General features: G+C 35.3%; 1 long non-coding RNA gene across 1 annotated transcript; it reads left to right on the top strand.

The window, feature by feature from the left end:
* Positions 1–14723: 14723 nt before the first annotated feature.
* LOC149843697 (uncharacterized) lies at positions 14724–16261 on the top strand. The gene is made up of 2 exons (XR_016431151.1): positions 14724–15131; positions 15855–16261. It is a non-coding gene; the product is annotated as an uncharacterized LOC149843697 (long non-coding RNA).
* The last annotated feature ends 678 nt before the right edge of the window (positions 16262–16939 follow it).

Genomic DNA, 16939 nt, shown 5'->3' with positions numbered 1-16939 from the left:
CCAAACCCCTTGGGGCTCGGTGATCAATTATCTTATTTCAAGAGTATCCAACAGGTTGAGAAATCCCATCTGCTGTTTGCCACAAAACTGAAGTAGCCTGGATCGGGTTTGACATAGTAGGATCGACCTCGACCACTAGATGGGTGGTCAAGGTTTGGTTCTCATTAGTGTCTCTTATCTGTGCAAGCTTATGCCCAGCATAAGCTCCGGAGGGCGGGCGGGGTCCTAGCCTCAGAGTTTTACGCTGCTGGCATGACGACCGTAGGTATGTCCGATTGAGCCAGCACCACCAGGTCTTCATGCCGGGTGTAGTTTCTTCGGGTTATAAAAAAAAAAATACTTCTTAATTCAAATCTATTTCTCTAAAAAAACAAACAAACAAATGTTGTGTATTTATATTGCTATTTGGGCATAAAAAAATACCACAGTAAGGCAGGGTTATACTTTTTATTTTGCCATTACTTTTACTGGTTCAGGCCACCCTCTCTTGTGACTCATCTGGCCCCATTCGATCTGTTGAACTCCTATACTGATTTCGATGATAACAAAACTCTTTAATGGACTAATGGTTATACCTCAAGTGTGCAGGAATTTTAACTGACTTTACATGCAGAAAACATTCACATTTTAGTGTTAAAAATTCCTCCCAAAAGTACAAAAAAGATCACACTTTAAAATGAGGTGTTTAAGCAAAAATACAAAGAGTTTACTTATTAAGTTTCAACCCTTGAAAAGCATGTCAACCCATGAAGAGCCCAAAAACAAAGTTCAAAAGAATATCATGTTGAAAGGCAAAATATATCGACCCGCATGAATGACATGTTGACTCTCGACAAACCGAATGCATGTTTGTTTGAACTGAGCTCAAAGTGTCGACCCTTAAAGATGAAGTGTCGACTCATGAAAACATAAAAAAGTATCAACTCTCGGGATTGAAGTATCGATCCTATAAATGTCGTCATCCTTGAATGACTTGTCAACCTCCAGCAACTAAATGTTTGAATATCTACTGAGCACAACAAGTGTCGACATTCATGAAGCAAGTATCAACCCCTTTAGGAATCAAAAAGTGAAATGTTAACCCCTGAATCTGAATGTCAACATCTGATGATGAAAGGAGCTTTAAAAAAAATTTAAAATATGAATGAAGTGTCAACCCGGATGATGATATGTTGACACTTGGGGAATATATGTTGACACGTGAAGTTAAATGTTGGCATGTAAGAGCAGTGGGCAATTCTAATGAACATAAATCCATTTGAAATTTTTTGTTTGTGTGCCCAATGGCTCTCCCAACGGATCAAGATCATTCCAAAGTATTTATTGAAGAGGAAGAACTACTCCAATACTGTTGAATATGTGAAAACAAATCAAATCATCAAGCTCTTAAAGATCAAAGCTCTCAAGTGTTGTAAAGTGTTTCAACAAACGATCTTCATCGATTTCTTTGCTTAGTGTTGGGATTATTTGAGGCTTTTCTGTATTGGGTTTAACTCTTGTACATATCTGTGTTCACATTTGTATGGTGTACAAGAGTGATTGCATTTAATTATTTGTATTCGTAACTCTTGGGTTGAGTTATGATGAGTCGGTAGAGCTCACGGTTGGGTTTCACAAGCAGTGTGAAACCATTGTTATTGGTTCCTAACACCGTGAAGCTACGAGATTTGGTTTCTAGCACTGTGAAGCTATGAGTATAGTGGATTGATCAAGAGTGTCAAGAGGACGTAGGCCGGGTTTGGCCGAACCTCTATAAACCTTATATTGTGGTTTTCTTATTTTTTTTGCTTCATCATCGCTTTCCTTGTTTTACTTATACTTGTCTGTGTGAAAAGTGAAATAGTTTTAAAACCCAATTCACCCCACCATCTTGTGTGTCTTAGAGCCTCACTTCTTTATTCAAGAATTTTACTGTTCGAAGAAGTAGATCCATATGGCGTAAGAACTCCTCTTGGAAAATGAGCTTCTTTTATTTGACCACCTAGATTTGATGAAACAAGTTACAACTATTGAAAAATTAGAATGAGTATTTTTATTCAATCCATCAACTATGAGGTATGAAAAATGGTTGTGAAATGCTCGTTCAAATCGGAAGAAGTTGATGAAAACAAGTGGACAAAATCCTACCATAAAAAATTGACCTTAAATACAAAAAACTATGAATTTGTTATTTTGTGAGCTTGATGCTAATGAATTCAACCGTGTTTTAATTTGAAGGAGTGCAAAGGAGATTTGGGATAAGCTCGAAGTTACCCAGGAGGGAACAACTCAAGTGAAGCAATTCAAAGTAAATATGTTGGTACACGACTATGAACTCTTCAAGATGAAGACCAAAGAGTCCATCTTTGATATGTTCACGAGATTTACCAACATTATCAATGGGTTGAAATCTCTTGGCAAGGAATACCCAAGCTCAGAGCTAGTGAGTAAGATACTTTGGTTTCTTCCAAAGTCTTGGAGTCTGAAAGTAACCACCATCAAGGAAGCTAAAGATCTCAACATGCTATTCTTAGATGAATTGATGGGTTCACTCAGTACCCATGAAATATCTTCGAAAAGAGAAGATAATGATACAAAAATAAAGGATAAAAAGATTTTTACTTTAAAAGCAAAGTCATCAAATATGGATTCAAGTTCTAATGAAGAAAAACCAAGTGAGAAAGAAGTGTTTACCATGATAACAAGGAATTTCAGAAAAATCCTTAGATATCAAAAAAGAGGTCAATCAAGTGGTAGGAGATTCTCAAAGAAATCATCTCCTTCGAAGGATCAACCAAAAGATAAAATCATTTGTTTTGAATGCAAGAAATCAAGATACATTAGAATTGATTGTCTCTCATTGAAGAAGAATCTCCATAAGAAGGAGAAAAAAAATAAGAAAATTATCATGGCAACTTGGAGTGATGAAGATGACTCTTCATTCGATGAAAGCAAACATGAAGTTGCAAATGTTTGTTACATAGCCAATCAAGTCAACCATGATGAGGTAATTGATAATGAACATTCTTCTTGTTTTTATGATGAAATTTTAGAGGAATTTAAAAAATTGTTAGAAAATTTTGATAAAACAAAGGACTTAAGAAAAATGTTAAGTATTTAACCAAACACATTGAATGTTTGCAAAGTGAAAAAGATGTTTTACTAAATGAGAAAAAATTTATTTGTATTGAAAATGAATGTTTGCAAAATGAAATAAATGTTTTGATAAATGAGAAAAATGATGTTTATAGCAAGAATGATTTGTTTGAGAAAAAAATGTTGCTTTAAATAATTTTCTTGCTAAATTTGTTGGTGGTACCAAAATGCTAAATGTTATGCTTGACTCAGAAATGAGAGTTTTTAGAAAAGAAGGCCTTTTGTCAAAGCTAAATTGTCAAGTACTCCATTTGTCACTTGCAATTTGTGTGGCAAGAAGTGTCATGTATGCAATGCTTGTTGGTTTCAAAAGAATAGACACACGGTGAAAACCAAGTGGATTTTCAAGGATCAACTAAGATTATGGACTAACTCAAACAGACCCAAACAAATTTGGGTACCAAAAGCCTCTACATGAACTTGTTCTTTTGCAGGTATGTCTTAAAGCCAAGATTGATGATTATATATGGATCTTGGATAGTAGATACTCAAGACATATGACAAGAGACGAATCATACTTTCACTCTCTCATAATGCAAGATCATGAATCAGTTGTCTATAAAAACAATGGGAGAGGAAAAATCATTGGTATATGTACAATTGAAAATGAAAGCTCTAAACTCATTGAAAATATATTTTATGTAAAAGGGCTAAAACACAATCTTCTTAGCATTAGCCAACTATGTGATCAGGATTATAAAGTTAGTTTTGAAGAATCTCAGTCAAGTAATTGATTTTAAAACTAATGTTGTTAAAATTCTTGGTAATCTTGTTGGCAATGTTTATGTTGTTAAATTAAAAAAATTTCATGATTCTAATGTATTTTTCATATCTAATGACAAAGATGTGAGTTGGCTTTGGCACAGAAGACTTGGTTATGCAAGCTTTAGTATTATTTCTAAAATTGTCAAGCATAATCTTGTCAAAAGTTTGCCAAAATTTGTGTTTTGCTTTGGATAAGGTATGTGATGCTTGTGCAAGAGGAAAGCATACAAGATCATCCTTTAAATCAAAAAATATTGTTTTCACTTCAAGACCTTTGAAACTTTTACATTTAGATCTTCTAGGACAAACAATCTTTGTGGAAAAATGTTTGGTTTTGTTATTATAGATGATTTTTCATGTTTTACTTGGGTCATTCTTCTTACAAACAAAAACAATGCACTGCATGAATTTATCAAACTTTGCAAATGTATCTAATTAGAAAAAGACTTTCTAATTGTTCACATTAGAAGCAATTATAGTGGGGAATTTAATAATTTGGACTTTTCTAAGTATTGTGATGCAAATGGATTCTTCCATAATTTCTCAGCTTCTAGAAATTTTCAACAAAATGAAGTTATTGAGAGAAAGAATAAGACATTAGAGAAAATGACTAGAACCATGTTTTATGAAAATATTTTTCTTAAATATTTTTCAGGTGAAGTCGTCACCACTGCATGTTATATAATACATAGGGCTATGGTTAAACCCACTCTTAAAAAGACCCCTTATGAGCTTTATAAATGAAGAAAACCAAACATCTCTTACTTTAAGTCTTTTGGATGTAAATGTTTCATTTTAAATAATGAAAAAGACAATTTAAATCAATTTGATGATAAAAGTGATGAAGGCATATTTCTTTGATGTTCATTGAACTCTAAAGCTTATAGAGTATTCAATAAAAGAACACTTGTTGAAGAATCTATTCATGTGTTATTTGAGGAATCTAATCTTCCTCTAAGTGAAATCATTGTTGATCATAAATTAGGTATCTTTGAGAATAAAAAGAGAATTAAAGGCATGGATAAAGAAAATGATGTTCAAAATGAATTGAATCCTCCTTTGAAAGACTTGTAAGAGAAGAATGTTGAACATGATAATCTTTCCAAATATTGAAAATATGCAAAGGATCATCATAAAGAAAATATCCTTAGAAATCAAAGTGAACAAGAACAAAGTACTATTTGAATAACATATGCAAGTTCTTAGGCTGTGTGTCTCAGATTGAACCAAAGTTAATTAATGTTGATCTCAATGATGAATCATGGATATTAGCTATGCAAGAAGAGTTTAATCAATTTGATTGAAATGATGTGTGAGATCTACTTCCAAGACTTAAAGATCAAAATATCATTAAAACAAAGTGAATCTTTAGAAATAAACTTGATGAATTCAGAGAAATCATTAGAAATAAGGCTAGGCTACTCAAGGTTATAGTCAAGAAGCGATAATTGATTTTGATGAAATATATGCACTCTTAGCTAGATTAGATGCTATAAGGATGCTTTTGGCATTTGAATGCATATTTGATTTTAAATTATATCAAATGGTTGTTAAAAGTGCATTCTTAAATGGTTTTATCAAAGAAGTTTTTGTGGAACAACCTCCCGAATTTGAAGATCCTCATTTCCAAAACCATGTTTTTAAACATAAAAAAGCTCTTTATGATTTAAAGCAAGCCCCTCGTGCTTGGTACGAAAGGCTTAGCACATTCTTGACTAATCAAGATTTTTCCAAAGGCCAAGTGGACATAACTCTTTTTATAAAAAAAAATGAACTTAGAATTATAGTAGTTCAAATTTATGTTGATGGTATCATATTTGGTGCTACTAATGAGTCTTTGAGCAAAGAATTCTCTAAGCTTATGTAGGAAGATTTTGAGATGAACTTGATGGGAGAATTGAGCTTCTTTACTGGTCTTCATATAAAGCAAATAAAAAAAGGTATATTCATTAGCCAAATCAAATATATCAAATAACTATTAAAAATATGGATTGCACAACTCAAAAGGTTATTCAACTCCTATGTTTACCTCAATCAAGCTTAAAAGTGATGAAAAAGGTAAATGTGTTGACACTAAACTATATAGAGGCATGATGGGATCACTATTATATTAAATGCAAGTAGGCCTGATATTTTGTTTAGTGTGTGCTTGTATGCAAGATACCAGAGCAATCCTAAAGAATCTCATCTAATTGTTGTTAAGAGGATATTTAGATACTTATTGAACACTTTCGACTTTGGTCTATGGTATCCAAAAGGATTCTCATATGATCTTACAGCTTATTCGGATGTGTATTATGCCAGTTACAAGATTAATAGGAAAAGCACACTTGGTGGATGCCTGATTTCTTGGTCTTCCAAGAAATAGTATTATGTGTCATTATCCACTGTTGAGGCTGAATAGTGTGGCTGCAATTAGTTGTGCTCAAATCCTATGGATTAAGTATCAATTACATGATTTTGATGTTAACTTAAACCACATACCTCTTTGTTGTAATAATACAAGTGTTATAAATCTATCTAAGAGTCCTATTCAACACTCTAGATATAAGCACATTGAAGTGAGACAACATTTTATTAAAGATCATATTAGCATAAGTGATGTAGAACTAAAATTTATTGAAACAGATAAGCAGTTAGCTGACATCTTTACAAAACCTTTGAGTAAAGAAAGATTTTCTAACATTAGAAGAGAGCTTGGCATGTGTAATTGCAGTTTATTATTTATGAAACTTCTTGTTCCTCAATGTATGATTTACTGTAAAAAAAATGTGTCTTATTTGGTATAAATCATATGAAGTTATGTGCTTTGATTATGTATTTTTCAAATAGAAATTGAGTCAAAAAAGAAATTTTATTAGAATTTTAGAAGTATCTCAGATCATCATCTTAATTCTTCAAGTTTCAACTTGAATCCTCTACGGTTGTAACTCAAGTGTGTCTGAATCAACCTATTTAAAAGAAAAGTCAAATCCCCTTCAGAATCCACATTGATTCTATTTAAAAAATTGATTTCGAACATTGAATGTTGACCCTTTGTATTTAGATGTTGACCCATCTCTTGTTCATTAAAGTATCATACATAGACTCGAATGTTGACCCCTTGTATTTAGATGTCGACCCATATCTTATTCATTAAAGAGTCATACATATACTCGAATGTCGACCCCTTATTACATATATTGACATCTCCGGGAGCGATATAAATTCTTTGTGGAAACTATAACGTTCTTTTGTCATCCATGTTTTCTTTCCCTCTCCTCCCTCAATCATCCTCAAGGGCAGTTGTCACCCAACTGATATGCCCCTCTTCTGAGCGGTTAAAAATCAACCATCTGTTGGGAGCTTTTACCTTTTCAATTCCATATCTTTGAAGAAATCAAGAACATGAGGAAGAAGAGTTATGCGAAGAAGAGTCGAATGACCTCTACGACCACCAAGAAAGTCGGTGCATGCAAGAAACGAACAACTTCTCCTTCCACCCGTGATTTTGAGGTTCATTAAAAAAGTTTCAACGATACATTGACTCCTCCTCCACTGATTTTTGACCGCTTACTCTTTTGAACTGAGGACAATCAAAAGTTATTTGAAGATAAGTTCAGGCATCGAATGATCTTGAATAGCAAGCCACTCAATTTTGATTTCTTGGATAATTTCTCTCTTCCGTTAAGAGAAAAATCTGATGTTATGGGATGGACATAATTTTTGGCCCTAAAGAAACCCTCTTACCCTTTTCTGATGGGGTTGTTCTAAGCCAATATGAAATAATCCTCTGATGGATTCTCAACTTTTGTTAAAGGGAAGGACATTGTGATCAATAGAGAGATTTTGAGTAGCATTTTAAATATCCCAAACAGTGGGATGAATGGCTTCGATGAGCATGATACATATTTGAAGACCATTGTAAGCCTCATCGCCAAAAATTCAAATGCTACAGAAAATGAAGACCTCAGAGCCCCAAAGTTCATATTGGACTACAAGTTAATCCATTACATCACGACCTCTATCATCTTTCCTATAAACGGTAATTATGATAGAGTTTCTACCCTTCAACTGCAGTTTATGGATTACATTATTAGGGAAATTCTTATAAATCTACCCAATTTCATCATCCACCATATGTTGAATGTACCCAAAACTCGAGGACCTTTGCCGTACGATTCTGTTATCACTAAGATATTGGAGAAGTATAGAGTAAAATTCAAAGGACAAAAAGGAAAGAATTTGAAGACGTCATTTTTTATGAGAGCACTCTTTATAGAATAGGTTATAAATGGGATGGAACTCAATGGGTTGCAAGGAGGAAGTAAGCAGCAATTAAAAGGAAGAACATTGCTGAAGTACCCACCTTAGGTGCACATCATGCATCTTCTTTGGATGCAGCACAAGCTGAGGGGGAGCATCGAGTTATAACTGACTGTCTACAAGCTATCTTTGAAAATATCAAGTCCATTAAGACTGAGATGTCCAACATGAATAGTCGGCAAGATGCTTTTCAGCAGGAAGTAAGAGCTTTTCAGTAGGAGATGAGAGATACCCTGTACTGCATCAATCTTTAGCTTCAGGATCCAAAAAAATCTTAGAATATTATTGTTGTGAAATGTAGCAATTTTGTGAATATCATGTGTTACAAGTCACTATTTTGGCTAATTAGACTACCTAAGTGTTAAGTGACTGTACATTTTGGATGGATCTCATGATGTTTGTGTGATGAATGAATGTTTTTTTCTATCTCATGCTTAAATGTTGCTTATGAATTCTATTTCTGGTGTTAATGGATTATATTATTTCATATGAATTCTATGTTATGAATAAATATTTTTCTTTCAAAAGATCAATTTTTTATATGCTTACATTGTTTCATATGATTTGATGAAACACCGTGAAGCTAGAGGATTTGGTTTCTAGCACTGTGAAGCTAGGGGTATAGTGGATTGGGAAAGAGTGTCAAGAGAACGTAGGTCGGGTTTGGCCGAACCTATATAAACCTTGTGTTGTGGTTTGCTTATTTCTTTTGCTTTCGCATCACTTTTCTTGATTTACTTATATTTGTCTGTGTGAAAAGAGAAATAGTTTTAAAACTCAATTCACCCCCTCCCCCCTGCGTTTTTCACCATATTGGGACTCAACACAAACCTCCTCACTCATCACCCCATCCCCTATCATCTTTCAGGTAATCATTCACCAGTTGAATTTGGATCTTGTCTCCTTTGTTTACTAGTCCTCTTATTCTGTTGTTAATTGAGAAACATGGTGGGTGGTTTATTGTTCTATGATTTGTTTCTTTTATAATATTTTTTTTACCTTTTTTGAACTTGTAATGGGTGTCTTCTTCCTTGTTTTTTATGTGAGTAGTCTTTATTTACATCTATTGTTTTGATTTGGGTTAGTTGATCTTGTGCAGTTCGGTGGTGATTATTGCCTATGAAATTGTGGGTTTTTCGTTTTTTTGTTTATAGGGTCAAAATTTTTGGTTTTTTTGTTGATTTTTAATCTTTGTTTACAGAACGTCTTCCTCTCATCTACCGTCTTATCGGTTGGGCTATTGCTGCTGCAGTAGATTCAATGAAGCACCTTTCTTTTTCTTGCTTGCACCATGTGAATCTTGTGTTAGTGTTGCATTAATGCACAAGTTTGTTACTTGTTCAAGGTCTATATTTCTATGAAAGACTGACTCAAGCAATATTTGAGACACAGAAAGTGTTGGATGCAGCTCCTAAAATATTGGATACAATTAGTTTTTAGACCATATTTCACTGGATATAACTAAGCATCAAATCATGCCTTCGAGTCTTGAATCATAGAGCGTATAGCCAATCTTAGATTTTGTAATAATTTATCTTTATGCCCTTCACCAATTGGTAATATAAGAGATGTTTTTTTTTTCAACCCATTGATAGGCTTCGACTGCAACCTTCAAGTTAAATACATGCCACTATCCACAATTGAGATTTGGACAAACCATAATCTATAATGAGGCAAATTTTGGTATAAACATGCTATAGAAGCCATAACTCTGTATAATATCAGATTCACATGATGCTTAGAGTGTTACAAAATTCAAAGAATATAACAGTACATTTTTAGCACCAAACCTCTGTGATTAGTAGGATAAAAGAACTAGTGCAATATCAGATTCACATGATGCCAAGAGTGTTAATGTTGCAAGTGCTAGTCACTTCTAGTGCCATGGTCTTGGAATGTGCTCTCTTTTATGATCTAATGTTTCTTTTTTTCTCTCCCTATGCAATGTTTAGGGGATGTGTCTTGCATAACTTTTCAGGAAAATAACTGTTTAGATGTTGTTTGATGATTTTCCTTCATTGTCTTGTGGCTGAGGTATTTTATTAGTATAGTTTATTATAATAGTAATTGATGTTCATTCTTGTTTATTTTTCCTGTAAGTTAGTTTTATGAAAGCAAATCAATTAAGAGAACTTGTCATTTGTCTGGCATGTCTTTTATACTGATCTTATAAGAGATGAACAGGGTTGGAAGAATTTTAGTAAGAATGCAAGAGATATGTTGATGTACATTCAACAAATTGATAGTGATTATTATCTAGAGGTATTTATCCCATCACCTAGAATTGTTGAGGTCACTTCACAAAAGCTCTGTGACATTCTTATATTTATTCTTTTGGGCAAACTTTGCATCAAATGTTCATCATAAATGCAGGACCTGCTTTCAAGCTTCTTTGAAACACTGTTAAAGGTTTTTTGGACGCAATGACTGCTGCAAAGATAAACGTATGGATGACATATTACTCTTAAATCATTTGACACTGTCTGAGCTGCCTTGTTCTAATTACACTTGTGAATTGCAGGTATTGGTCAAAGATACTGGAATAAACTACTTGAAAACATCGACTCATGGTATGTTCATTTCTATCTGTTTTATTCTTGTTGAGTGGAAGATGGACAGATGAAATGTTACTTTTTTTTAATTTTCTTTTTACTATCCTCAACCAGCTTCCAAAGTTCTTGGGTGGATCTTGCACATGTTCATGCTGAGAAGGTATCAGCATTTTTTCCCTGTGAGTTGTGTTAAATCCAGTGAAGATTTGCAGAATCTAATGAGATAATATATATATTTATGACCAGTACCCTGTTATGGTCACTCTATTTCTAGGAGTTGCAATGTCAATGTGATCGTATCTGACTCATCAATACAAGATAGACTCAGTTTCCAATTTTTTTTCGCCTTTGGACAAGAAGAGTCAAACAAATCACTCTGAATTTTCTATACCAGGATCTTTTAAATCATTTGGAACTATAGCAGTCTTGTATCTTAATTCATGTTACATAATGGGAGAACTTTTCCTTGCATTTGTGTGTTATGCCTCATAATATTGCATTTTATTTTGGCAGAAAATGTTGTTGCCCTGGGGTTTACCTCCTGAAAGAGAAGAAGATTAAGATGCTGAGATTTTGTTGCTTATTGGTTCAAGAATGTGGAGGTTTGACACAAGATTGAATTTGATCGGCAACATTTAGATCTATCTGCAGATTTTTGATCTGGTATGAAAATTGAAAACTGAAATATTTTCAACCTCACTTTGTTCAAGAGTTTTGATTGTATTGTTTTTTGGTAGAATTGTGAACTCGTGTTTCGTCTGGTAACTTATGTTCTAGTTACTGTTACTCTGTTTTGGATATCGATTCTCTGCCTTGTCATATGAAATACAGTTTATGGCCATAATTTGGACTGATGGTTAACATAGTGAATTTGAACTTAATTGATTCAAATTATAAGATTCTTGGGTTGGTGCCCATCTATTATTAAATTAATCTTTTTTATTTTTTTTAATAAATACCTTCATCGGTCTGTTTGTTGGCTATAGGCTTAATAGCAATAAATATATATTTTTTTGCTGCTATAGGCCAATAAATATTTTTTTTTTCGCCACTACAGCCTAAAGCGGTGACAAAAATGTTGCCTCTATATGCCAATAACGGCAACTTAAAGTCGTTGTTATAAGCTAGTCATTATTATAGGGACATCACTGTTATAGGCTAAGTCGTTGCTATTGGGGCGTACCCTTTAACGGCCAAAACTAGATAGTCACCTTTTTGTCGCCGTTATTACTCAACAGCGGCCAAAACTAGATGGCCACTTTTTTGTCACCATTATAGACCTATAGCGGTGACAAAGAGAATACTAGCAGCCACAAAAGTCTGTCGCTATTGACCCTCATCATTGTAGTGCTAGGAGTAGGTGATAACAAAAGTTAGGCATCTACGGCCAGAAAACGAGGCCTTTTGAGATGTTTTTCACAATTCTAATGCTGTAGATGTGTTTGACATGATTGACTTAGTAGGAAACAACACTCGGATCATGATTTTGACAACAAAAGAACATGGTTTTTTAACCTTTGAGTATTTATATAAAAATTAAACTGTAAACATATCCATGTGTCAAAATCAGACGTGTCAAGAGTCAGTACCCTAAAAAATCAAGCATATAAAACACATCTGTATAGTCAAATTTGAGATAAGCTTGATAAACCCCCCAAGAGCCCATCATAATAGCTTAGGTATGGGTTGGTGTAGGCAGTTACATTGCAAGTCATGTTCTGCAAATCTGACCTTATAGATATATTCAACATGATCGATTTGGTAGGAATCGGCCGATTAAATTGTATTTTTCACTAACTGGGGCTCTGCTTGGAGCAGCTAGTGACGTCACCTTATGTTGGGACATTGCAGGTTCAAAACCCAATGGTATAGTTGTATAACTGGTAGGGGTCTGCCTAAACCCAGCTTGACTTTAAAAAAAATTTGTATTTTCCAATAAAAATATGATTTTATAAACTTCAAAAATTATGAAAATTATAGGCTATTGATTTTTTAATCCTTTAGAAATTTACTCAAATGTCATAACCGTATAATCCAAGAGCTTCAATCTTATTGAAGAGACCATATAGATCACATATTTAATGTTAGATTTCAGAAATAAAATGGGAAAATTGAAAAAAAAATGAAAATTTAACACCGTCCACACTGAAGAGAGAGAGTACAATATGGTTATCCCATCTGCAACCAAATACCTTCCACAGTCTTCTTGTACCAACCTCTCTGAAAACTAACAAAGCCACTATCTTCATTCTCACAAAAACCACCAGTAAAACAAAGTGACATTGTTAAAGCTAATTAAAGTTAGGTCGCCCACAAGGGCTCAGCTCAACTAGTCGGGCAACTTGTGAGTGTCACTAAGTTGATGGAACGTCATAAGTTCGAAACCCAAAGATGGCGCCCCTTTGAAATTGGGTGTACTACCCGGTGGGCAGGGGGGCCTCAAGGGTTTTACCAACCAGAGTCCAGAAACGTGTGGTCGATGATGGGGTTTGGGCCCTTTGACTAATAAAAAAAAATAGTTAGGTAATTAGAAAGTAAATTAGGTGATCATCTAAGCAATTTCTGAAAATTTAAATGTATATTTAAAATATATTTTAAACCATAGGAAGCTAAATGCTTATTTTAGGTGTCTATATGTAAATTGTCCTTCATTTTTTATTTCAACTTGGATAAATTCTGACTCAAACAAGTTCCATGCTCCAATGCATCGTGATTTTCTCATGCGATAAATTTTCGGAAGTTCATGAAATGCAAAAAGAAGGCAATGTTGTTGAAAATTTGCACAATGTTGTTGAAAATTTGCATATTATAAATTTTCGGAAGTTTATATACTTCTTATAATTTTGTAATATATATATATATATATATATATATATATATATATATATATATATAATTTTGTACATACGAGTGGCATTCCTGCTAGGTCCAAACCCAACTCCAAATGTTTTGGGTATGGTCCACATGAGACAGTCCACCAGAGCAATATCAGCACCGTTTAATTCCATCGCTCTCGTATTTAGCATTACCCTAATTGGCAAAATTTTGATAAAGACTGAATACATGATTAAAATGGTTTTCAATTTAAAAAATGGATAAAAACAACACAAAAAAATAGTAAAAAATACAAAAGCAAATAATAAATTCTAGTATATGAATAAAATACATTCATTTCATCATTTATAGGAAAGATCAATAACAACAAATTACCTGTCGACTTGATATTTTGTAACCAACTTTTGTCAACAAGGCAGATTTTTTTGTTTATACTCGTACGGACAAACCGCCCACAGGATCAGCCCACAGGATGAGTGACCTAGCCGTGCAAACTCTGCCTGCCGTACTTGCAAATCGCTGTGACAAAGTAAAACTCCGTGAGCTTACCCCTGGACAGAATTGAATTCTGATAATTCTTGGATCCCAAGATATCAAATGATATCCAATTCATTCATATTTGATGTCTTTTTTTTTATTAGATTCTATATTTAGATCATAAGGTGCACGCTGTGCACAACAATAAGAACCATGTTTTGGGAAACTGTTACTATTTAATTTTCATTTTATTCAACATTTGAATATAGGAATCGAGAATTTTGAACCTAAGATTTGATAAAAGTGGATTCATATTCTAGGTTTTTGTGATTTTTGGAATATAATTTTTAAAGATCTAACTTTCAAAAGCCGATTTTATTTATTTGCTGAGATTTTGAAAACCATGAACTTATTCGTTGGATTTCTCTCAACTACGATCACTCGATTCACTCCCCCTCGGAAATAAAAACCAAAAGAGAGAAAGAGCTGTCATCCCTTCCTGGTCATTCCTACACCCACCAAATGACTTTTTTAGCTTTTTGGTGAGGGGGAGTTCCCCCCCCCCCCCCTTCCTAACCAAGAGTTCGAACCCAGGGTTAGGTTGTCAAACCCCTGGTATAAAAATGATGCTGCTGCCCTGCCCAACTCGTCGTCTGGTGAGGAGAAAGGCCAAACGGAGCAGAAAGCTTCGCGGTGGAAGGGAAGAGTCTCCGGCAGTCCGATTCTCCGATCGAATGGACGGAGGTGGTCGTCGGGATAAGTGCTCCGGGAAGACGGTGGTGGAGGCCGGCAGGCGGAGGAGGTGGTGGTAGTGTTGGTAAGTGGTGATGAAGGAGAGGGCGTGGATGTTTCGCTACTTCGGCTCTGGTTCCTTGCTGATACTGCTGAGCCTGACGGCGTCATTGGTGCTGCTGCCTCTCGTGCTGCCCCCTCTGCCTCCGCCGCCGTTGATGCTCCTCCTGGTGCCCGTTGCCATACTTGGGGTCCTCTTGTTCCTCGCTATCGCCCCATCTCACATCACTCATATGGTCGTTTGATCCACTTCTGTTTTATTTCTTGATGGTGGGTGGCCTTCTTTCTTCGCTCTACAAGGTCTTCTGATCGAAATGGGTATTGGTTAGTCAAGTTTTCGTGATCCCCTTATGCGCTTGTGGTGCCTTTCTTTGATGGGGATGTAGAGAGTCTAGATAGAGAAACGAGAGAGAGAGAGGGATGGTGGGTGGCCTCCTTTCTTCGCTCTACGCGGTCTTCTGATCTAAATGGGTGTTGGGTATCCGAATTTCTTGATCTCCGTGCTGTGTATGTGGTTCCCCTCTTTGATGGGGATCTAGAAAGTCTAGAGAGAGAGAGAGAGAGAGAGAGAGAGAGAGATGGGGGGCGGGCAGATAATCCTTATCTATATTAGTTGTCTAAATAAAAGGATCAAAGAAAAGAAAACGGGTGGAGTTGGAGGGGAAGAGTTCCAAGTTTTGTAATAAGGTTTTGTCTTTGTAATTTCTTTTCTTCCTGCTTAAATTTTGTTGTTGGTTCAAGTGTAAAATGATTGTGTGATATGCAGATCTAAATTGGTATATTTTTAGCCTTTTAAGTAGGTCTGTCTGTTGATTTATTGCTTGTCTTGGGCGTTTGGTATTTTTTGGATTTTGATTTTGGTTTGTGATCACGGGATCATAAAGAATTTATATTTCTTTTGCTTTGTTTCTTTTTCTTTTCCCCTTCATGTTTTTTTTTGTGTGAAAGAGTTTGGAGTTGTTGCTACATTGTGCCGTTGTTTTGCATCAGTAGGCCTGTTTAATACAATCGCCGCTTGATGGAAAGTTGGACGAGGGAACCTGAGAGGATGGCTTATATTGTTTCACATCACAAACTAACGAGTGGAAGGCTCATACCAACTTGGCCCCGGTCATCATGTCTAGATCGTTGCTTGTTATAAAAGGGAGACAAAAGCTCTATGCAAGGGCTGCTCAAGTGTTTTTCAAGATGGTGAGATGAATGCCATTAATGAATATCCAAGATAGTGGTTGAGCTAGCTGAACAGTGAATCCCATTAGAAAGATTTGAGCCTGCTGCCTGTTTTAGGTGTAAGCTGTGGGACTTCATCTCCCAACAAATGAACATGAGAATGAGATACTGTATCTTTAGCATAGTTCATTCTGTAAATTATATATCTTGCCTTTTATTTTTTCAATCAATGGAGTGAGGTCATGGATGAAATTGAGAGAACATTGCATCAAATGAGATTGTTTGAAGGATTCCAATGTCATTTGCACATCTTTAAAGGTATCGTCATGAGTTGTGTGTGGCATATGATGACAGCTATGGCCCTGCTGGTTTTGTACCCTTTATTGGAAGGATTTAGTACCTTCTGGTCATTGGCTATGTAGACTTATTATCATCTTCTTAGCCATTCCGTAGCAGAGGGACGTGAGGATGCCTTGACTTGTCAGTTATCACTATTCTTTCGCAGTGCCCTTACTGGTGCTTTTTTATACTCCCACTCGTCTAGGTGAAATTATAAACCTGGGAGATTGCATTGTGCTCTACACTGCAAGTCTGCTACCCCTTTTTATGCGGGTAAATGAGTGCCCAAAACAGGTGACTGCAGATCAGGTGCAATCACATTGCACACTTTATTGTGCCGATCTGCCGTCCATTTTCTGTTGGATCCCACTTCTGACAGGCTGTGTCCCAGGGATGGAGGGCAGTCAGGTGCAGCAGCACACTCAAAGTGTGCAATGTGTGATTGCACCTGATCCGCCCTCAAAAGAGGTTTACTGCGGTGGAGGACATGGTCTCTGAAGACCAATGGCCAATGGGAGAGGATTTTGTCATTGTGGACGACAGGCTGCTTCATCTGAAAAATATTGTCT

Source organism: Nuphar pumila, chromosome 3 (genome assembly GCF_984573655.1).
Source record: "Nuphar pumila chromosome 3, dmNupPumi1.hap1.1, whole genome shotgun sequence".
NCBI classification, from domain to species: Eukaryota; Viridiplantae; Streptophyta; class Magnoliopsida; order Nymphaeales; family Nymphaeaceae; genus Nuphar; species Nuphar pumila.
This window is presented reverse-complemented; position numbering and strand designations above follow the sequence as displayed.